This window comes from Halyomorpha halys, unplaced genomic scaffold (genome assembly GCF_000696795.3).
Source record: "Halyomorpha halys isolate HHAL.00 unplaced genomic scaffold, Hhal_1.1 Scaffold170.1, whole genome shotgun sequence".
Taxonomy (NCBI): domain Eukaryota; kingdom Metazoa; phylum Arthropoda; class Insecta; order Hemiptera; family Pentatomidae; genus Halyomorpha; species Halyomorpha halys.
The window spans coordinates 1,097,816-1,122,247 of NW_027107231.1; the positions used below are offsets into that span (position 1 = coordinate 1,097,816).

At 31.1% G+C, this 24,432-nt stretch overlaps 1 protein-coding gene across 2 annotated transcripts in view; it reads left to right on the forward strand.

The window, feature by feature from the left end:
• Positions 1–24,432, forward strand: part of LOC106678952 (uncharacterized) — a 70,713-nt gene that overhangs the window by 14,064 nt on the left and 32,217 nt on the right. The window contains exon 1 of one of the 2 annotated variants that reach the window (XM_067045522.1): positions 18,220–18,345. The exons of the other annotated variant lie outside the window; for it this stretch is intronic. The gene's annotated coding sequence lies outside the window, so the exon portion shown is untranslated. Of the gene's footprint in view, positions 1–18,219; positions 18,346–24,432 lie in introns of those variants that run through there. 2 annotated transcript variants of the gene reach the window in all.

A 24,432-nucleotide genomic window follows, 5' to 3' on the forward strand; every position in this document is an offset into this window, starting at 1 on the left:
TGGACTGGAGTAGGAGAGAATAGTTGGTCCAAGAACGAGAACTCTGGTCCAGACTACAAATCGCCCAACTGCGCAAGCGATAAAGGAGATAAAATAATTATGGTGATGATGGTGAAAGTAAAAAATAATAACCATAAGATTTATGATGGATAAAGATTGATTTAAAGTATATCTGCGTTTATGATGATTTATTTTACATCTATTTAATTTCATTTATATTTTTTTGAAATTGATATTTTTTAAATTATGTGACAGTATGTAATTCATTGTTTGGAGATAGTCTGGGTAGAGGTCATAAAAAATAAACAAATAGAAAAAAAAAAACTAAGTAACCAATGCTTTGCCCAATTCAGTCCTGATGAAGATAAGCTGTGTGACGAAAAGATGGTTACAAATAAATATTATTTGTTTTTGTCTCTTTATGTACCTTTCATAAACGTCACCTAGGTTTGTGTTCCTACAATTTTTTTTAATATTAAATGTGGTATGAATGATTACTGAGAATGAGGAGCCACCAACAACTGATGACGGTCCTAGGGAAAAAAACTATACATACAACTATTCACTATTTCTAATGTTTTTTTTTCAACTTATTTTTTCAATAATATTAATAAATTGTTTAAGGTATTATGAAATTTACTACTGTATTACAATACCAAGAGTTTATTTATTGTTTATTGTATTGCATCAAATACAAAAAAGTTTTTTTTTATAAAACTATTTGAGAATTATATATTAATTTAATAGTCATTATTCACTTATAGTTTATTATAACACGAGTAAAACTTGAAGTATTACATCCTCACTACAGAATAATTGGGTTACTTTGGCCCCGATTATACATTCAAGCTGCTCAAAAAAATAATATGTAAATTCCTGTTATATTAATTTAATACTTTATTAAATTTTAAAAAAAAGTGAAAAACTGCCTGCAACATTTTATTTGGTTTCATACGTGCATTTAAAACAGCTGATAATAAGGGATAATTTTCACGAAAATGGAAAAGGGGAGGGGGGTACTGGCAAAATCGGCTCCGAGCAAAATCATAGTCTGCCAAAATACTTCTTTTCAAGCATAAATTATTAATTCTCAGGTCTTTTTTTCTAAATCCATATAGTTATAATTTTAACGAAATTAAATCATTTATTGTTTAAATGAAGAATAGAATTTTAATAGCCAATGTTTTGCATTTACAATCCAATATTTTAGATTAGATTTATTTATCACATCTGATCAGGTTTTTACTGAATATATTCAAGTCATACTTTTTGTCATAACATGGTCAGTAACATAAGACATGAGGTCATAATGTATTTTTATTTATTTAAAATTGTGTAGATGAATATGACATTTCGTGGAGTAACAAATTTCTATAGAATGACCGGAAATTCGACCTCTACGGTTGAGAAACTTCCGGCCTGTATCAGTTTCCCTAAATCTGTCGGGAAGGGACCGTAGGCGTCACCCACGGGAACATTCCGCCCTCGCATCCTTGTTTGGCTATTAAGGTTCACTTTACCTTCTTTATCCCACAACCTTTATAATATTATACTACTTTATTGTGCGGATATGTATTTATCTTCGAATAAGGTGTATTATAGAGGGACTCATCATACCACATGCTGACTTCCAGCATCACCGATCACTCTTCGTGCTATGCGTCTCTACATCATTTAATTTTTCAATTTTACAAGCTGATTACATGTTTTGTCTCTCATACTCAGCAAGTAATGTTTCGCCTATTATTTCCGTGGCTTTCATCGTGAAAACCGAGCTATCTATCTAGCAATGTTTTAAAAGAGAGCTATTGGTGTGTCTGACAAAAAATAATTAAGAATATTCTCGAAAGTGTCTTCTGTGAAAAGACCCTGAAGAACAGTTAGTGGTATTGGCTGATGTGGAGCTTATGAAGCCACCAATATAGTACCAATTAAGTCCGTTATTAAAGAGGTATTTTATTAAACATTATATTTAATGTTTAATATAAAATTTATTATATTTGGTATTTTTAATAAAAGTTATTTAACCTTTTGATTCTAACACTATATAATTAAAAGTAGATTATTTGACAACTTAAATGTTTTTCTATTTATTATTTTAGACAAGCCAAAGTTCATCGTTGGGACCTCTATGGATAAAATTATTCCGTTTAACTGCAATTAATACTCCATTTCAGAAAACACTTTTTTTCTCAACTTCGTATTTTTTAATTATCTAGATAAGTTCATAATGAAGATTCCAGTGCAGGATTACAGAAAGAAAGTGGCAGCAGGTGTTAAAAAAAAACATCCATTTTTTAACATAAGTTAGGAAGGGACTTTCTCAACCAGATAATAATACGAAAAATAATGGAAACAAATTGCTTATTTTTTCACAAAAAAAAGGGGGGATGTAGACACATTCCATGATCATAAACGTGAAGAAAACCGTTCTTGAAAAATTAATTACAGGGTTTGTAATTGTCACAGAAGCCTAAGTAAGGTAGCCAGGTCACTATCTGCTATAAATATTTCATTCTAAAATAATAATAATTTTTTTGTAATATAAAAAACGGATGTTCTCGAAAAACGGCTAAAATGGTCCAAGAACGATTTTTCTAATCGCTATTTGTTCAGCAAGCGTTGCTTTACTATACTATTTTTGTTAAATATTACGTGGGCTTCAATTAAATACCTCTAAAACGCATTTGAAAATAAATTTGTCTTTGTTTTCTCTTCGGCCCCTCTGGCAAGGAAACAGAGGGAATGTGTCGCGACATTAGTGTGAAACTGAAAGCCTTAGTTTGATATAGGGTATATGAGTTGCCAAACCAGTAGAGATGTTATGAAACTCGTAATGAAGAGAGAAGGTTCGGCGGGACTATCGGAACCCATCGGCATGAAAATTCTGAGCATTGGAAAAAGATTATTCGGAAGGATGCAATAGACGGATGGAATCGGAGTTAGAATTCTCTGTGGAAATACTTCTACAAGCTGAGAAGCAAACTAGGATCCCACAGACTACTAGATTCCACAGGCGATTAGGGATTCCGTGCCAAACTCGATGAATATGCCCAAGATGTTGACCATTTAGTGAGTGTTGGTGGGTACCGAAGAGCATGTTGTCATTGCATGCACGACCTATGAGTCAGGCAGCTAAGTTGTAGAGGGAAACAGGACTGTTTGTTCCAACCAAGCGATAGTTTCCACTAGCTCGTAACATCAGAAAACTAACCGTACTAAAGATCCTTTGTGTACGGGTGGAAAACAGCAGTCGGTCAAGTTCACTATGGAAAGAAGTTCTTGAGAGGCCGCCGGAAAACGATACCGTTGTTGAAAAGGAATATGTGTAGTCAAGATTTAATTAATGTCCTTACCAGCTTATACCAGCATAAGTGGGTATAAGCACATCCTTTATGCAATATGCTACCGCTGTTAAACTTGTGTGGCCAAAAGGCAAGTAAGGATGTAAATAAATAAGTAGAACTCCCTCTTCCTCAGATCTCATAGAAACGGAATTTATTAATTCCTTTTTTTCTAGCCCATTTCCAGATGATTCTTTGACTACATGTTCCTTGTACTGGATCATTAAAAAAAAAAACTGTATATTTCTGCTTTAAGGATTTTAAATACCACTTAAATGCTTTCAGATTCTTCATTATTACTTTTAATACTTAATTAGACAGCGTTCAAAATCATAAATATCTTTCTTATGATCGAAAAAGTCATTAATTGAGCTCCCCTTATAAGGCAAATATTTGTGATTAGTTTACAAAACCAGAATAGCGATGGAATTGTGATGATACATCGGAAAAAATATGTAAATTAAAAGACAGGTTGGAAAGGTCATAAAAAGCTTATGAAATACTGAGCCATAAAAGAGTCCAGTTACGATAGCCATTAATATAGAGTGCGGTAAAGAGCATTTAGAGATATTGGCTGGAGTGGAGCCTCTGGAGCCTCCAGTATTTCACCACTACGGTCGTTAATAGGGAGCCATTAATTCTATTCAATGATGGCTCCGACCTTAATGGTGTCCTATGGATGATGGAGGCTCCTTCATAACGTATACCTCCCACTTTTTTATTTGTTCTGCTACTTAGGTCGATATTTTAGTGACAGCTTCTTCGCGTTCTGTAGGAAATCTCATCAAAATAGATAATTATATAATATACTGCATAATTTGTTTTGACAATTTAAATTGCTACATACTAATAAAATCTTACATCTTCTACTAGCATTGGAAAACCCCTGGAAATATATTTGTGTAGCGGTTAAGTTTTAACTACATGGAACTTTGCATCTTCTAATTATCACACTGAAAATTATTTTGGGGGCTTTCAAAAACAGAATCGATTTTTAAAAGAGTAGTATAGTGATGAATATTTCATACTCGATAGTTGATAGTCATATAATGCATAACTTCAGATGGGCATATGAGATTCTCACCCCATTCCTGAAAAAATAAATAAAATCCGTTGAAACCAATAGCTATGTACTTGTTCCCTTACTATCTCTGCTTTTACAGGCTCAAATTACTGATTTGTATAATCAGATTGGTACCTCCTGCTCTCTTCTAAAGAGCGCCAATTTAAAACTACTAACTATAAGACGGTTACAGCAGCTTCAGAATAATTTTGTTTTAATGTCTTCTATAAGAATAAGTAAAATGTCTATGACCTTGTCGTATCCATTGTAAAAGTAATTTTGTTGTTGTTGTTTATTTCTTGAAATTAACAACTGCATCTAATAAAAATACATACAGTAATATACTATAAAATACATACATACAGTAAATGAAATGTGAGTTCTATAACAAGCGCATTATGCAGTATTTGGGAGAAACAACCCATTGGTAGTTTTCCAATTTCATTTCTACATTAGAAGGTATCGTGGCCATCTTCTTTTCAGCCACCACGGAGGATAGTCAGAAATAGAAGAGGAGGCTATCATTTCAGTATCTTTGTAATGCGCATACCTCTTTTTAAAGTAAAATTCCACTTTCTGAATAGAGATGTAATCAAACTATTGTCAAAGAACAGTAAGCTAACGGAATTAACCAACTGGCGGGTAGAAGCCTATCGAATTAGTAACTGACGTAATACGGCAGCTCTCAATTCCCTCCAACGCAACTCCTTTTAATCTTTCGCTTTTCGCGACCGTTTTGCAATTTCTTCATTCATGTATTTGCTGATTCTTGTGCACGGACCTCTGCGAATTCTGTTCCAGATCAAATGGTTGTAGTAATATTTTCTTGGAATGCCAGTTATAGAAACTGAAGCTGCATTGTTCATAGAATATAACAATGAGAACCCGGATGCCGATTAGAACAGAAAAACCCTACGTGAAATTTCAAATCAACCCTATATCCAAACAATGGATTGATTCAGAATAGTTTTAGTTCTGAAAGTGAAAGAAAAAAACTTAAACATTGCCACCACTATGAGGGAATATAAAAATGTACCCTCACAGATGGACCATCATCTAATGTTAATAATTAAAACTCCATCATCATAATGCTGAAATAAAAAATATAGTGTTTATTATCTGAAAAAAAAATTATATATTAATAAAGCAACTGCTCCTTACGTTTATGAAAAAAAGAAGATGGGAGTATCAAGATTCATTTTTTCAGAACCACCGAAAAATAAATATTAACAACACCTGGTAGAAATTGAATGCACAACATTCTGGTCATAAAGTTCCTACTACCCAAGGTAAGAGATATTTATATCCATGTAGGAAGTGAAATAATTTTCTTTTTTATTAGAATTAAAAATTTCCTTTCGCCTTTTACGTTTTACACATCAGAGAACAAACTTGGTTCTGCAGCTATTCATAGAAGAATCTTTCATCGGGTGTTAGTCCTATTACCATTTGTCTAATTATGAACTATTCAGAGAATGTGTGGGTTTGTAACTAGATGGTGCCATACCATAACTACTAAAGTCCATCTACTTTTACTTGATTATTCCTATTTGGTAAAAAGTTGAAGGAAAGTTGGAACGTGTGAAAATGACCGAGCGTTGACGAGAATCAAAATCCATTGATTTGGTAAAAACATTTATTTTTGTACTTATATGTTCCAAATAAAACTCTTCTCATAGCTCTAATTCTCAATAGTAAATAAAATTAATAATAAAAAAAAAGTTTATTGTAAATAAAATTTAATAAATTAAAAAAATTATAAAATTTATTCTTGTTCATTTATTATGGACAAAACAGACACATGAAGTCCTTGCCTAGCTCCACTCCTAATCTTCAGTCGTCGCTGTCAGTAGCACGCCCATGGATAGGCATGTTTTCTTTAGTTCTTTGGAGATGCTGTAATTCTATCATTCCTTTGGTCTTCCACGAGACCTGAATTTCCATAACAATCTTTTAACCGTTCTCTCTTAGCCCATTTTGATTTCGTGAGTTACATAATACAAAAATCAGTGAAGACTAAAATGGCTTTATTCTAACATATTTACAAGAGCTACATATTACTGTTACTGTTACAGAGTGTCTCTCTTCTACTAACTTCTTACTTTCTTAACTTAGCTATCTAGTCTAGGAAATATATATGAACACTTGAGAAGAGGGGGTAGGAGGAATAGTGAAATAGGAGAAGGGGTTTTGACCAATCGGATAATTTTAAGGGAGTAGGTGGGGGGTAGAGAGCCTATGAAATTTAGAAGTAAATATCTGGAAGGGGGAAAAAAGGCGTGGACTAGAAGCAGGGTGTGAGGCTTCTAAGAAAGAGACCATGACCTAAGACTTGTGTGTACTGACTTACATATGTTAACCATAAAATAGTTTGACTGATGCAAGTCCATTGTGAGATGACAGCATGAACCTGCCTAAGTGTCAGCCCTTGCTATTGATATAGGGTACTAAGGGCTTGAAAGGTCTGTTAGAAGGGTCTCTGGACCTTCTTTGAACCTAGTTGTTTTTATTGAGTTTCTTTTCTATAAAATTGTAAGAAGAATGTGGACATATGCAACCATATGTCTAAAGTGACTTAGGTTCAGTTGGGCAAGGGGCAATTGTTTAAATTTATAATACCGGTTCCTTAACTCGTGGAACAGCCACGTAATTCGTTTTTGGAAACATACGGATTATTATAAAGTACATGAAGCTCATTGTTTTTTTCTGAATCAAAAAAAAACAAAACATTTACTTCTACCGGTCCAAAAATGCGTCTTAGAGGCCATATTGAGCCGGAAACATGCCATTTTCCAGTCAGAAGTTTTAGCGGTTCCAACAGATCCTGGGGTGGTTGACTTTTATTTCGTAACGAATCTTCGAAATTAATCTCAACTTTCCAGCTCTAGAATAGGTTGGTAACTTGTAAAGCTACTTGTCTTTCCCTCCCTTAGTTGTAATAAATTTAAAAAATACGCCTTAGGATCTCTAGATCCTAACAATATGTTCAGCCGATATTTTACGCAGTGCACAGGTTTCATATACATAAGTCAAAACGAGAGTCAGGTGAGAGTTGATAATGCCTCAGTTTAGTCGTGCGACTGAGTAGTCTACTTCTAAGAAATGTATATAGACTGCAACAATATCGATTACCACCATTTTATTCTCAACCCACCTCGAAGTGCCAAAAGGCAATGAAAAGACATATTGTATACCACAAAATTTACACAACTATGATTGGTCTTTTACTTGATAGTGAAAGTGGGAAGGTCAAAAAAAGATAACAAAGTTTGTTCTTAAAGCTTGGATTATAGGTCGTTATGTGCGTACCCCATAGCTGACTGTAAATAAGCTTCCAGAACAAAACAATTGTAATTTCCAAATATATTATTTTTTAATTGAAAAGTTCCCACAATGTAAGATTCGTTATGATTTATTTTGTATAATTACTATCTTTATTTTACTCTATTACGGCCACCCAAGAAATAATAGTATTTTATTTTTCTTCGAAATTATCTGCTATTTACTAAATTAAGCAAAAGCAAAATAAGGCTTTAAATTTAAATCAAGCAATGACCCTGTACACTAAACCTATAAAATAAATACTTTTATTTTTAATTATTGGTTAATACTACTTTTCACTAGATCTAATTGTACTTATTGTTAGTATTCATAATTTGTAAATACCTAGCATTAGCAAGAGCACTCAATCGCTAAAGAAAAATTACTTGCTAACCTCTACTAAAGCCATAATGAACATCCAGGAGATATAATGACACGACCGATGGCGGACGCGAATTATCTACACCGTTAGACTTTGAAATACCTATTGATTATCTTAATAGGTCTTATAATGTTTGATCTGAAGATTGTTGGAAAACATAACCGTTTACTTTAATATTACTGAATCTTTGTCACCGGCTATACATTATAAAATACACAAAAAAAAATTGCTTCTTTATAATAAAAAATAATTTGCAAAAATAGTAAAATTTGAATTAAAATTATTATTTCCTCTAAATAAAATTTTAATCTTAAATTTTAATTTTTTCAAGCATTTATTTCATTAAATAGATTCAACAAAAAATTGTATATTTCAGCTTCATTGGAAAAAAATATGATCACGTCCTGATAAATTATATAAGTAGAATTATATTTCTCTTATTAATTTGTTTCACCAACCTTCACTATTTTAATCTCCTGTCTTGCCTTCAACTCTAACGTTTAGGTTTGGTGTGTAAAATCATTAGGAAAAATTATGGCAGTCTTATGACTCTGGAAATAAAATATTTCAATTTTATTTTATTGTGTTTACCCTAATAACAATAAAAGTTCAAACGTATTACTATAATTATTTACCCTTACAAAGAGGATGAAATACTGAACCTTTCTCACTCACAATATGCAACCCCAATTTCAAAATATTTTAATTCAAATGTTCAAAAATTCATTATCATTATAGCTTAAAGATATAATTTTGAATAATACCTCATTTCAAGGAGGATAAGATTCTGAACGTTTTCTCACTTACATTATGCATCTACGACTCTTAGTTTTCGAGATATTTTATTCAAAATACGCACAGCGTTACCCCTCACCCCGATTTCCGTTTCACCTAGAGTCACGAAATCAATTCCGTATAATTTTTTTTTCTTGAGTTAAAGAAAAGAAGAGTTCTGTAAAGAATTTTTACTTCAAAAAATTTCTACTATACTTTTTATCCAAAAACTCTTCATTAGATCTATCTATATCTGGTTAACGAGTATTTTATAGTTCTTTCTATAAGCGTCGCTAATTACCCAAAATTTTCTCAAATTTAATTTTATATATAGTATTATCTTCGAAAACTCCTAGTTGTTTAGTTATTAGCGAAAAATGAACGAAATGTTATTACAAAGTTTCATCATTGTACATTTTTTTTTCTTTTGACAAACAGGATTGAAGTTAGAAATGATTATTACTACTTATAATATAATATAATCTGTAAGGTGCTGACTTTATTATGTCCTTTTTTTAAATATTTAAACTGCATGTGCTACCAAATATGTAAATAAATTACACATGAAAACGTTGTAATAAATTAATTCGAAATATTCACAAGACCGAATTAAAATTGAATCAGATTAACTTTCATTGAGCTCAAATTTAATTTCTTGAATTATATAAAAACAACGTGCATATACTATTATAATTTAATGCTAAATACTTTTTTTAAGCCCAGACACAATACGACTAATTAACATGACTCTGCATCGGAGGTTCTCACTAAGTCAGAAAAGTACTCGTTGGTTTTTGCCATTCCTTCCAACACAGGTGTTCTAAGTTGATTGGTGCAACTTAATGCGGGCCGTGTGAACACAACAGAATTAGTTCCCAGAGAGCAGGGCACAAACGTTTCCAGAAAGATAAAAAAAAATGTAGAACCTACATATCCTGTTTCTATCATACATTTCTTATATTCACTCCGTAGTAATTATAATATAATCAGCTTATTTTGTCCTACGACCCATAATTAATTTCATTTATACATATTTATATAAATTTATATTTTATATACAAAACTTTGATGTTGGCTGGCTTGTAATTAATGCCCTAAATCAATGATAAGAAAAAACTCATTATGATAATTGCTGACAGCTGACATTAATTGAGAAAATAAATATTTTCCAATGAGCTAATAACCTGAATCAAACCTATGTTGACGCAGATTGGGCGCCAATCAAGAACGTCTGATCGAAATTTAAACAAGGTCCTCATTAATTAAATTAAAGCCTTTAAATTTTACCATATTAGGACACAATCTAAAGATAAATATATATTATTTGTCAATAATGATTAAACATAAAAAAATAGTTAACTAATTACAAATTTGTTGATTAAAAATTAACAAATTTTACATTAAATAAGATTACTTATTATCATTAATATTTTTTCATGCGCGAAATAGCTAGATAATCAACCAACCCAACCGACTTTAATGGAAAAATTACTAAACAAGGATTGGCCAATTTGTTTAAACGTTGTTAAGAGGATCTTATTAAAGCCATTCGTAGATAATTATGTTTAATAAGTGCTATGAAGAGGATATTGTAAATTGAAATGATTTTACTTGTACATAAATAAAAAATTAAAAATAAACGCTTAGATGTGTATCCTCTAAAGGTATTGTTTCTTGCAATACAATATAGTATACATTCACCTATGCAATTCTTAGGGTACCACAATATCACTCTTTGGGTTCAACTTCAGCTATGTGTTCCAGCATATGGTTCACTATCACGTTTCACACCATTATAGAAAAGAGTGTATCTCACAGACCTCTTAATAACGAGGTGTGGTCAGTGACAAGCAAAGCACCAAGTACACCATCAAACAGATTTTCTCAATCATTCTTTTCATTGGACCGCACTAACACCTTCCATATTGCACCCTTCTGTTTAGCTAATTGGAAGACTACAAGTTTCTCAACATGTGTCGTCTGACCAGAAGCTACCACAGTGAAAGTTCATTTGATCTACGAGTTAATGAGAGTTTATCAACAATTTGCAGTGTACCGCAAGGCTCTCTTCAAGTAATGGGAGGTATTAGTACAAGAGCCGGAAAGAAAAAAAGGAAGTTATCTCACCCCAATTTTTGATTACTTCAATAAAAACTATGTATAATTACTAGTCAAAATTGATGAGTCTGCCAAGTATAGGTAGGGGGATTAAAAAATGGCGGCTGTTTCAAGACCTTAAAAAAACATTGATTTTTCATTCGGAGCTCTCTATCTTAAAAACTACTAACAACACTAGAAAATCTAAGAGAACATTGTTTAAAGAAGAGTAAATTTGCAGAAATATTAGCCCTAAAAGAGCTATTTACGTCCAATAGTTCTCGAGAAATAGATTTTTAAAAAGCAAAATTTCTTAAAAATCTACTGAAAGATTAGTTGTTAGTTAATTTATTTTGAGAAATCTATATCTCAGGAACTATGTGACGTACAGATGTCTGTTAGCACCCAAATTAAAGCTAGTTTAATAGACTATAAAGACGTTTATTACCTTTACCTTCGTAGCAATAGTAGTTTTCATGATATTTGCTAAAATAAATTGATTTATAGTTTTTCGGACAATAAATTTGATTTATGAAAAACGTTATTTCAGAAACCATTGGACGTACTGATGTCTGCCAGCGCTCACATTAAAGCTAGTTAAATTTACTACAAAATAGTTAATCATGTTTATCTTTGTAGGAGTAGTAGGTTTTATGATATTTGAGAAAATAAACTCACAGAAAGTTAATTTCCAGTTGTTCGTATAAAATGTAGGATTTTTGAAAAATATATCAATAAAGGAAATTTAACTTACTATAAAGTAGTTTATGACACTTATCTTCGTAGGAGTAGTAGTTTTTATGATATTCACATATGAATATAAATTTGGCAAATGAAAATTTGTCCGAACAACTATTAATCAATTTATTTTAGCATATTTCATGTAAATTATTACTCCTACGAATATAAACATCATAAACTACTTTATAGCTCATTAAACTGGCTTTAATTTGAGGGCTAATAGACATCTGAACGTCAAATGGTTTTTGAGATATAAATTTTTCAAAATAAATTCACTAACTACTGATCTTTCAGTACGTCCTATACAAAACTTTTATGAAATGTTGCTTTTTAAAAAGCTATATCTCGAAAATTATTTAACGTAAATAACTCTATTAGGGCTCATATTTTAGCAAATTTACTTTTCCTTAAATGACGTTCTCTTAGGTTTTCTTATGTTGTTCCTACTTTTTAAGATATAGAGCTTCGAATGAAAAATTAGTTTTTTTTTGGCTTTGAAACAGCCGCCATTTCTTATTCCCCCTACCTATACTTGGCAGACTCATCAATTTTGACTAGTAATTGTACATAGTTTTCATTAAAGTAATCAAAAATAGGTTTGAGATAACTGCCTTTTTTCTCCTCTTGGGCTCTTGTACTATATCCAGTTTGTAGTCTTTGCGGCGCCGGTAATCTTTATTTAGCATCAAGCAGTCACTGCTGAGTGTGGTAGCTGCTTAAAAGTATAACATAGGAGTCTATGTCTTCAGTGCAAGAGTTGAGCCCTTAAAAATAAAAACCTATCACCCAAAAGACCAAAAGCCACCAGATGAATATGGCCAGCAAATACGGATGCTGTAATATGCTTTCAATCTCTATACTTTTTTTTTAAGTGAAATCTTCTTCAAATACCTGTACCACCACACTGGGAATGCCAAGAATTATTTCTTGAAGTCACTGTGAAAAAAATATTGTCTGACTCAGGTGAGGAGTAAACCAACAATGTGCTGAACACAAAACACACCTCTCAGGCACTTGCTTGACTCGCGTCCTCAAGCTCCATCCTTTACCTAGGTACATCTTGGAAGGTTGTTACTGTTATTTCTGGACATACTCTACCCCTCACACGTGGGGGATAGAGTGGGCTCAGGGATCCTCAGGTCGATTGTGTAAATATTGAATATATTATTTTATCATTATGTTATTTTATTTATTAATTTTTTCATACAGATAGTCTGATTATGTTCAACTTGTCTATTCTTTTGTTTGTATATATTTTAAGAGAGTTTTTTATTTTATTTTATTTCATTTTTTTATTATTATTATTTTATTTTTTATTTATTTATTTTTTATTTTTTTTTTTACTATTTTTTTTTTACTTATTTATTTTATTTTTTTAATTTTAGTATGTATGAGATCATTCATCAATATTACCTATTGCCCACAACTGTGTGGCATATTGTAATATCTATCAATAAATAAATCTATCAAAAATAATTTCTGGACAGGTGTCATCATGGAAACGAACCTTGCTTTTTTATTAAATATTTTTATTTCTCTTTTAAAAGGTTCGGGTTGTTTTGGTATAACTCACATCACCTATACCATCTGCCCACACCACCTCAGTTTTCCTTTCCTCTGAAATAGCAAGGTAGTCATCTGAGCCGATCCTCCTGTAATTCATCAAGAGCTAAGAACGCTACTGAACTACTAGAACTGCAGCCAACGGCGGATTATGCGAGTTAGAACACCTCAAAGAGCCTGGAACAGAATTAGATTCCTCAGTTCATGAGATGACGCCACAGCAAATTCTTTGAAGGCGTATTTCAGTCCTCTTTTCCCGGAGATCGCCCCGCCTTCCAGGCTATAAGGTGCCAAGGGAGCAACAATCTGACCACTGATGACACCGGTGCACGCACCGAGCTTTATAATCGGGCTTAAAATATCTTCGACAAAATAATGCACTTGGTTAAAGAAGCTGTTATTGTGTTTCATATAATATGTTAAGAAGTAAAAAAAAAAAACAAATTGCTAAATAAAAAATTTAATCTTAATGATATACTACCAATATTTGAAATTGAAACATTTAAACCACAGTAAAATCAAATAAAACATATTCTTGTAAATTTGTATATTATACCAAAAAATATTTATAGTTTTAATTTTAACCAACAGACTTTTAGGTCTTACAAGAAAACAATATATTTAGCAACTAGAGAATACTAGAGGTTTAAAAGTGTTTTAGGAAAAAATGTTTACTATAAAATAAAAATACATTGATAAACATTTTAACATTCATGTAGTAATTGAAACTGATACAAATGCAATAAAATATACTTCTCGACTATTTAATATTTCGGAAAGAATGGCTGATGAAAAAAGCTTTTTAAAAACTTTACCATTAAAATATGACCATGATAGCGAAAGTACTATTGATTTAATAGATATAAAGAATTTTGATAAATGAGGCTGTTACATGTTAGTGGGGCCAGATCGATTGGAGCGTCACTTCGAGGTAGCCTTCATTGTTTGCGGTTTATAACCCTTCAGCTCTTGTCAGCTCCTTTGTGTCTCTTTGAGAACCTCTTTGCAAGCTTTCGGATTTCCAATCCTTTTTCTATTAGTCATATATTTAGTAATTGTTATACAAACTTTGTATTTTAATACATGTTTGTTTTAATTTTTTGGAACAACTAAGCTGTTATTGGGAAAATCATATGTCGTTATGGTATTAATATATATGTATATATACTGAGCTATACATATATATATATATATATACATATATATTTTAATACCATAACGACATATGATTTTCCCAATAACAGTTTTTTTGTTCCAAAAAATTAAAATAAATTAAATATATATACTGAATTAAAATAACTTAAGCTAGCGAAAATTACGAGTTAAAATGCACGATCGGTGCTGGGTACTCCGTACTACCACAATGTTTTAGTTTTCCAACATATATAAATGCATTTTTCATTTGTATATATTTAATTGTTTGTATTTTATTTTCTCTAGGAGGTCAGAAAAAAAAGCATTAAAATAAAAGTATTATTTATTATTTTAGATCGCCGCATTACCTGGAATCACCTTATCAACATCAAACTAACTCAAACTTACGCAAGGTTAGAAATGCTATATCCTATCCTAAACAGAAATTTCAAACTAAAACCAGAAACAACTTATATTTAAAAAAATACTCAGGCCACTGCAGATGTACGGCTGTGAAGTCTGGGGAGCGGCATCCTTCACGAAAAGGAAAAAACTACAATCTCTTCAAAATAAAGTCCTAAGAATCAGTTAATGCTTCTTGGTTCATAAGAAATAGCCAATTGCATCGCGAATTACATATGGAGTCAATAGAGGATTACATCAAAAAACGGTTCCACTCCCAGTTGCCGACAGTTAAAGGAGCAGTGATCTACAACCTGGGAAACCCATTTTCAACCCGAAGACTGAAGCCCAGACTGCCGCAGAACTTTCTGTTATAAATTTTAATAAATATAAAATTAATTCATAGTCATACTACCTCTATTTTACTTTTTATTATTACTCATTTTATTTATTCTTTATTATTATTTTTTTTTCTATTTTCTTCTCTCGTCCCTTTTTCAAACTAACTTGTTTCTTTTTACTATTAGAGGGCAATGATTTGTTTTATTTAAGTGTACCAATATCATTATTTTTTTTTATTAATTTAACTTTCCTCTTTTATTAAGAAGCATTATTCTTATCTATTTATTTTATTTTATTTTTTTCTTCTTTTAATAATAACATTGTCTATAGTTATGTAAGGCCCACCAGGCCGATCTGATATAAAATAATATATATATATTTATTATTTTGTAATTCTTAGGTTAGCTATGATTTATATTCCACTTCGAATAGCTGGAAACAACTTTCCAAGATTTCCTCAAGCGCTGAATCTATTAGAAACTTATTAAATAATATAGGAAAGGGATATATTCATACAATTCGTGAGAAAAGGAAGAGAATTACTAGGCATTTATTATAAAACTGCGACCGGTTGAGCTATAAACAGTTTTGCAACATGCCATTGCTAATTTCCTATGAGAGATATAATTGGTCCGAATCAATTTCCTGCCCCATGTCGTTGTTAACAAAGATCCCCGATTGGTCATGGCTTTCTCCCTTCAGCAGTCCTTTGTTTCTGAGTTCGTCACTAATTGCTGAACAAATGAGTTACACAATTTATGCCTAATGCTGGTTATAAAATACATGCGGTAAGTGTTAGAAAAAATACTCTTAGATAAGCTGATAAGTTGCGGATAAATCAGAGGAGATGGGAGAGAGGCACAGTGAGTGAAAATTAAGAGAGTGACTGAAAATTTAAAACTTAATTGTTAAAAAAAAGAAGGATAAAAACCTACATAAAAAATCAATAAAATAAAAATGACGATGAGCGACAGTACATATCAACTTAAAGACTGCATAAACTCTATAATTTTTTATTGTTGTATTTCTATATTACGTAAATATACCGTTTAACGATAGGAAAATTACAATAAGCTTATTTTGTTGTAGTTGCTTTGATATCAAGCGATCAAAAGCAAAGAGTATAAGAACTAGTAGTAACAGATAACATACTGCAATTTAACAATTTTCTAAACCAAATGAAAATTAAGTCATAGACTTAAAGGGGCCTCTACATGTTGGCCGAGCCATGGCGAACTCAAACATACGCGAGCATGTGGATGGGTGGCTTGGCTTGGTTGGCCTAGGATCGTTGCCGAGCAGTCGAGAGTCGGTTTTTTGGACAGATCAAAGGGGTTCGTGAGAGCGCTCGTGTAGCATCTACACCATAAAATAATTTCATATTACTATGTTATCCATTATACTTGAATAAGAAAGATCAATCACATTATATTAAATGTTTTAATGTTACACCTGTAAATGAGGGCCCACTGAAAAAAAAAAAAATAGAGGTCACTTTTTGTTGAGTTAATTGTATCAGTGGATTCAGAATGAAAATCTACATTTTATTTTTCAGGAATAAAATATTATATTTTTGTATAGCATTTCTTTTTCCTGAAAGAAAGAATTCAGATTTCTATTCTGGAACCATTGATACCGGCGGCATCTCTTTTTATATATCTTTATACATATGAAAAGGAATGCTTCGAATGTTTATCAAGAATTAATTGATTAATTAATTTTTAAAATACTGAACCGATTCACCTGCGTTTTTTTTTCAATATGTTCCGTAGCTTCATCGATTGGTTCAAAGTTACTGAAATCCTTATTTTTTCGGTGAAAACAAAGTTCTGGACAATATTTAACGTTTTTTGGCGCGCAGCTCACAAAGTATACAATTTTTTCAAGGTTATTATATACCAATCGATTTGCTTCTTTCTGAACAATGAGATACTTCAAATAAAGTAGACCAACTATTTTTTTTTTAATGATTGGAGAAGTTTGTCGGGGGGTGCGATCAGCAAAGAACAACATAAATAAACAAAACCATATTTATTTATTTTATGTAATCAATTTTTTTTTAAGAAAAATAAAATCATATTCTTCTATATATAATATTATCTGAAACCTCAAACACCATTTTTCAAAAAATTATAAATTGTTCTTTATTTATTTGGACGATTTTCTCTCTCTCCTCTTGATCATTGTTCATACAATCGTCAGAACTCCCCTGCATTTTACCCAAGTCCAATGTTACTACATTGAAAAACATTATGGTGGTCTTTCAACCTATATTAATACCATTTAGACTTAATAACCTTATGAGGACGAAATTGTTGTTTTAAATAAAGAACATCATTTTAAACGTTTTATTTTATATCTCTGATTCTATTTGGTGTAGTTCATAGAGTCCTAAAGCACTCCAACGTTTCCTGTAGATCGGTTGAGTTGTGTTTAATTTATTGTTTTTTTTTAAGGCTCGTGAAAGCCAAAGATTTTGTAAAAAAAAATTTTTCTTTACAATTTTTCTGGAAAATTCCTATTAAGTGGTCATTTCTTTCTTCACCTTCTAGAGGTGCTAAAAATGGATTTCAACTTTCACTCCCAAATATTTTTTCTCACAGTTTGATAACTCAGTTGATCCGAATTGCTTCAATATCGTACCTATATTATAATATATAATACTAATTCAGTAATATTATTAAATAAAATCTATTCACATTTTATGTATATTAGATAGGACAGTATTATAGATAATCAAATTATCTAAAAGAAAAACAAAACATCTGAATCGGATCAGTATTAACGATGATATAGCGAATTACGTTTCCTTTTTTCCCTAATGAATTCTCAAATGGTTACCATAGTAACTCAGTCTCTTTTTAACATAAATAAAAATGCAATGTTTTATTAATTATCTAAGATCTTTGAAAGCTTTTAATCGATGTACACACATTGTTTTATTTGTTTGTTTTTTTCTAAATATTCCGTTTCGTCCTGAGAAGTTTCTTAGCAATTGAAATCCTGGATTTATTCAGCAGACAAAAAAGTTATGAACAAAATTAAACTAAATTCTTTTTTTGTTTCAATGCAGCTGTTAGTTGAACTTTACAACAATTTGAGTATTGATTATTAGTTAGTTGAAACAATTTTTATATTGCGCTTTTACCAAAACTGTTTGAGAATTAACAAAACACTCCCCGGTATGTAATTTTTGTTATTTATTGACATATTATAATTCGATATAATTAATTCAAGCAATATTCTATAATTCGTAGGAGTAAGTTACCTTTAATAAACAAAATTAATATAATTTTAGCATTGTAATGTTATTGTTTCTTAACATTACTCTGTGTATCTGTTTGAAGTTTATAATAAATGAATAGATCTGTTTTTTGTATGTAGCAAGGAAAATTTTTCTGATCGTATTAAATTAATTTACATATATTAAAAATCATAAAAGCCAAAAAATGCTTCCAGTAAAGTAGGCCAACATTTATTTTATTTCAAAAAAGGAAGCAGTTTCGTTTTTAGCGTTCTCTGTAACTCTCAGGTACCACAAACATTTTCGGCAAAAAAAAAATTTATTTGTTTATTATTATGGAAATTGTATTTCCAAAAGCGTGTAACCAATAATGCGTATGTCGATCAACACAGACAATCTCTATATATAGAGAGCCAATAGAACAACAAAAAATATTGTATACACCCAAGCATTGTGACATTATTAGGTGTAAACATGTACTTTAGTTTTTATTTCTTTTAGGTTTAGTCAGACCTGAGCAACAGAGGCCTGGTACAGTTAGTGAATAATAAAAGCTTTCGCAAACCTTCCGGGAAGTGTGAATGGCTATTGACTATGCATTTTATTTCACATACCAAGATAATTCTGAATAAATATACGGGAGGTCAAAATTATATTTTAGTTTCTGGTCATAAACTTAGTTATTAATATATGTTATTTATTTATTTTTATTATGAAGATAAGATGTCATTTTGTAATTCAAGTAAAATAATGATGTACAAGTATAACCTGTAATGTGCAATAATCACAAGCTATAGTGGAACATTACGATTTTTTTTTTAACCTTGAGAGAATAATTGAATAATTCTAACTACACAATAAAAACTAATGTAAACCAATTCTAATCTCAGGTAATTGGAATAATGAAGTAGTGAGTAGTGTTGTAATGAATACTAAACGCAAAACTATAAATTCCTAACTATTTATTATGGAAATTATTTTAATTGATCGTATTAACGTTAATTGACCATCTACCTGTTTATGTAGGCTTGTCACTTCTCATCCTCTCCTAGAATATTTGAAACATGTACAACAATAAAACGTGTTTATATATAAGTAAATTATATTCATAATTTAAATAACTGTGGTGCTACTATACTGGAGCACTCCAAGCTGTACCCCTAGCGGTCCAAAGGTGAACTAATTGAAGAAGGTTATAAGAAATGTTTGTGTTTCAAATGATGAGCTTTTCTTTATGTTAATAACTTTGTAAAGATTCTTTCAATCTCTTGTAATAGTTACATTAGATTAACTAAAAACTGTGAAAAGGGACTTTTATTCTGAAGAAAGTAGTCAGTAGACGATTGCTAAAACAAGAGTTTATTATAAATAAAAGGTTACTAAGGGAGCTATTAAAGAAGTACTAAGTAAAATACATCAAAGTAGAAACACTATTCTACCTACTTAAAACAATAGAATAGAATAAAAGTCCCTTTCCACAGTTTTTTGTTAATCTAATAATGAGCTATTACAAGGAATTGAAAGAATCTTTATAAAGTTATTAACATAAACAAAAGATCATCATTTGAAACAAAAAAAAAAACATTTCTTATAACCTTCTTCAATTAGTTCACCTTGGGACCACAAGGGAAATAGCTAGGGGTGTTCCAGTAGAGTAGCACCACAGTTATTTAAATTATGAGTATAATTCTGTGGAAAGAGACTTTTATTCTATTCTATTGTTTTAGGTAACTAGAATAGTGTTTCTACTTTGATGTATTTTACTTAGTACTTCTTTAATAGCTCCTTTTTATTTATTATAAACTCTTGTTTTAGCAATCGGCTTCTGTCTACTTTCTTCAGAATTACATTTATATATATTTGTTTTTTAATTTCGTAGAGATTCGTTACCAGCAGAACGGCCCCTCCCCGCTCCAATAATCTACTCGCGTAAACCAATCAAGACATGATTAATTTAGACGTTCTTCTACCTTATAATGCCCAAAGGCAAACAAAGGTTTCACTAAAGCCAGCTGTACATATGACACACCTCACCATATGTGCACATATGAAACAAATTTAAATTTTAGGAGGGTAAGAAAAAAAAAAAAAAAAGAAAAAAAAAAGTAGAGATTCGTAAAACACCGGGCAGTATTTGTGCCATATGATCAAAATGTCGATCTAAATAAATGTTCTTTAAAAAAGTGAAATTTTCAAATACAATTAATTTTTCTATTAAAGATATAATTATAAAATTATAAGCACTGTCGTATTTTTATTTGAACGAAATTATCAAGAAAGTAGTTTTTGTCAACCTCTCACCTCTTTTCCTCTCTCACACCTTCATTAATACTCTTACATTTAGTCAATTGATTTCATTGTTATAATACGTTTAATATTTATTGTCTTAAAATGACTTTTGTACTTAATCAATAATGTATAAACTACAAGAATAATATATATATTTTTGAAAATGAAAAATATTAAGACAAATCTACGAATTTCACCCCGTTTCACAATTTTGACAGGTTTCAGTGGATTTCCATTATTATTACCTTACTATTACTTACAACACTGGTACAACATGTTAATGTTCTGCTATACGTTTGCCAAACTACGAGCATGTGCAATCGTGAGGATTGGTTGTTTGGATTGGCTACTAGGACTAGTTGGTCTGAATTTGTTGTCGACCAGTCGAGTGTCGATTTTGGCAGATAATGGTAATTTTTGGCACAAATCAAAGTTCGTTTGGGCAAGCCTACTAAATATTATTTTTATTTGTATGAACTCCTTACTGGTAATTTCTGACAAAAGGGGAGATTATCTACACGCTACCACCCTATTCTAGCCATGGTTAGGGATGCTGAGGGGGGAGGAGGATCAAATTTTTATTTCGTGGTTCCACTACAGAAATAAAAGTCGACGCCCCAGGCTGGATTCGAACCGGTGTCGCTGCAGTCAAAGTTGGAGCTTCTACTCGCTCCACTACGAACGGGCCTAAGCGTACTGCATCTAAACGTTTGGCTCAGTTAGAATTATTTTTATACCAACAAATAAATATTTCTGTTTTTTGTATTTTAATTAATTAATCAATTTCCCCAACCTTCGGGATCATTAGTTAATTATAGTTTAAGGTTTTATATTTTAAAAATATTTCAATTTTCAAAACTTGTCAATTAACTTTTGCGGTTTCTTTTTTTATTTAATATAGCACCTATAATGATTACATTTTTATAAGCATTGCATGACTGCTATATGATAATTAAATTAACAAATATCTGATCAAATATTTAGTACACCAGTTGAAGTTACAGGTTCCCTAGTACCAATTCTATGAATTTTCATAACCTACCACGTACAATATTTGAATTTATTTTCATTTCATCTATCATCTTTATTTTGTTCATTTTCGTAAGGAAAATATTAAAATAAAGACTAAGCAAAATAAAGTAATGACCAAGCATTTATTGAAATCTTGAATATGTGGCTCGTAGCAATTGTGCGAATTAGATAGGAAATCAAATTACCGATTATTGGTCTTATATCAATGTTTAAGTTATTGGTTAATGTAGGCGGTTTTTTCAGTGAATCACGGGCATCTTTCTGAAATTAAAATGCTGTATGTTTCCAAAATTGAATTTGATGTTAAAGTAGACCAATGTTTAGCGTAATTTTTGTACTAAATAGATTGTTACAACCTTTATTTTTCTTTACTGCTACATTTTTTTTATTACTATCAGAACAATGGCAGCAAGGCCTGAGGAACAACTTCTAGCCACTGATGGCTAACGCTGACCAACCAAACCTCTAATAGCCATTGGATTACCCAAGACTTGTGGAATTTCTCGCTTGTTCCACCACTGCCATCTGTTCGGGTTGATTATTTGTACAACTGCTCTCCCTTTTTCACGCTGCAGTTACCCTCTGTTGGGCAGCAATGCACGAACCTTCCTTCCTCCTATCAGCGTTTCTAAATTACGTATTACCACTTAGGGATGTAACTTAAATCGTTTAAAAAATGTTTTAAAAAAATTATGATTATAATAATTATAATCATCGTCCTTTTTTTTTTTTTTTTTTTTTTTTTAGAAATCCTGTACCCTTTTTCATTATTGTTTTATCTTTTTCCTAATATGTTTTTACAATAATATCTTTAAAAAAGTATTTAAACTCGTAATTTTTTGTGCGTTTTTAAATCGTAATTTGGATATATTTTAAACTTACTAACCAAGATACACTTTAAATGTAAAAAAATATATACAATAATAAAACAATACATTGTATCTATTTTTAGAAGCAACCCTTGAAGATAGATGGAAATAATAAAAAAATAAAAATTGAAAATAATGAAAGCTACTAAATAACCCCCCCAAAAAAAAACTTATATAATAAAATATACTTACTGTAATTTCATCTTAAAAATTACTATTTTCCATTCAGATCGGAAATTTAATTTATGTACAGTTGCAGTCGGTAGTCATGATTTTATAAATTTATTAAAACCGCATCGGGATTTAATGAGATAGAGTTTTTAATCGTAAATATTTAACAATTTACGCTTTTTTAGAACATATAGTTTCGTCTGCAATATAAATCTGTAATTAAATGTCATGATCTATAAAAAAAATTATTTCCCAAAGTTTATTACTCGTAATCTAGAGCATAAGAATAGGGTAAAGGGAATTAAATTCGTTTTAGTTAAACATATTTCGTAAATATTCCGAAATACATTCATTCCAAAATAACATCAGCCGATAATGACATGTTGCCCCCAATCATTGCAATAAAACAACGCATAATGTTTTTATATTATACTTCAATAACTATTAAATAATTTACCCCCGCGAGAACTCTCGTATTAAATATGCTTCCATTTTTCTTTAATTCATTTTAAATATCATTTTATTTATTTATTCGCTTTACCCTGCCATGGGGCCTATACAGGCGTACAGAGGTAGTTTTGCGGTAGCAGCGTGGCAACGCGCCAGTCTACCAACCCAAAGGCTGATAGATCGAGTCTCGGTCCCACCCGGGCTTTTTTCAAACATAAAATAATACAATACTCACTCGCAGTCTTCCCCCCGGGCATTTATGAGGCCCGTTAACCAATGGGTGGCACTCACAAAAACTAGACGTGGGAGTGATGTACTCACTCTACGAAAAAAACACGTCAAGAAACTGTATGATGTATTAGGAAATATATAGCGCCTAAACCTAAGTAAGTTACTTAATAACATTTTATTCAATAAGTAATATCAAAGATCCCATGAAAAACTACCCAGATACATGGGAAAGAACAAAACATGGGATAATAATACCATGGCAACCGTGTGCTGCTTTGGATACTAATCTCAAAATCAGGTTTGATCCCTGCCTTAGTCGCTTACTATCTAAAAAACGGTTCAGTTTTTGGCTTTAAAACCCAGGACCCAATATGCATTCTGTGGGAACGTACTTGGGTATCAAAATACAAATCGAAAGACCCTATTAAACCTTCTCGATCCGCTGACTTACCTCTGTCAGTTTTTTGAAACCCTCGCTTATTTAAATAACTTTTTTTGATGTTCCTGAGAGTTGGAAAAGTGATCTACAGTTCTTTAATATATATGTATTAATCAGACATATATCATTAGTAAATAATCAATAGCTATTAAAACCTTCTCCATTTATTTTCGAATGCTATGCAATGTAACCTTTATCTTATATTAGTTGAACAGCTTAATTCAAAGCTTCTACTGCAAGCATAAATGAGTTCTAAATATAAACCAGTTAGAAGAAGTAATACAGCGGAATAAGTAGTCCATTATGATTATGACCCATGAAAGTGGTGACATAATAATCTCATTTAAACGGTGCTTGTAGATAGATGATCTTAGCAAGCCTAAAGTAACCTACCCAAAATGTTAGCATTTATTTACTGCCTATATAATGATTAAAAACTTGGATTTGTTAATATTACCAAAACGTGTAAAAACTGATGTCATGTGAAAAAAAAAAATTCCTAGAAAATTTGTTGATATATGAAAAAAAAAAATCTTTTAAAAAT